We start from the raw sequence: 385 nt of genomic DNA on the forward strand, positions 1-385 counted from the left end.
ACAGGTCCCTAAGTATTTTTTATCAGTGATGTTTTCTTTTCAGCCATTAAGAAATTTAGTTCAAGTTTTAGGGGAACTCTGGATAATCTTTCCTCTAGTGTATGAAAAGTGTATTTGCATAATATCTATTTCTGATTATTAGTATCAGAGTATCTGAATAAATGCCCATTTCTATGTTTGAGACCTTACCTGGTTGAAAGAAATTTACACATGAATTAGATAATACAGTTGAGAATGCTGCACCATTTGAAATATTTGGTAAGGTAATGCAGCTAATCTTGCTTTTCCTGATGTAATTTGCCCTTTCTTTGCAATAATTCTTGAAAAGTTTCTTTGTGTATATACCCTGTCACTACAGAGGACCCATTTCATTAAAATAAATTTC

This window comes from Penaeus chinensis, chromosome 1 (assembly GCF_019202785.1).
Source record: "Penaeus chinensis breed Huanghai No. 1 chromosome 1, ASM1920278v2, whole genome shotgun sequence".
Lineage (NCBI taxonomy): Eukaryota > Metazoa > Arthropoda > Malacostraca > Decapoda > Penaeidae > Penaeus > Penaeus chinensis.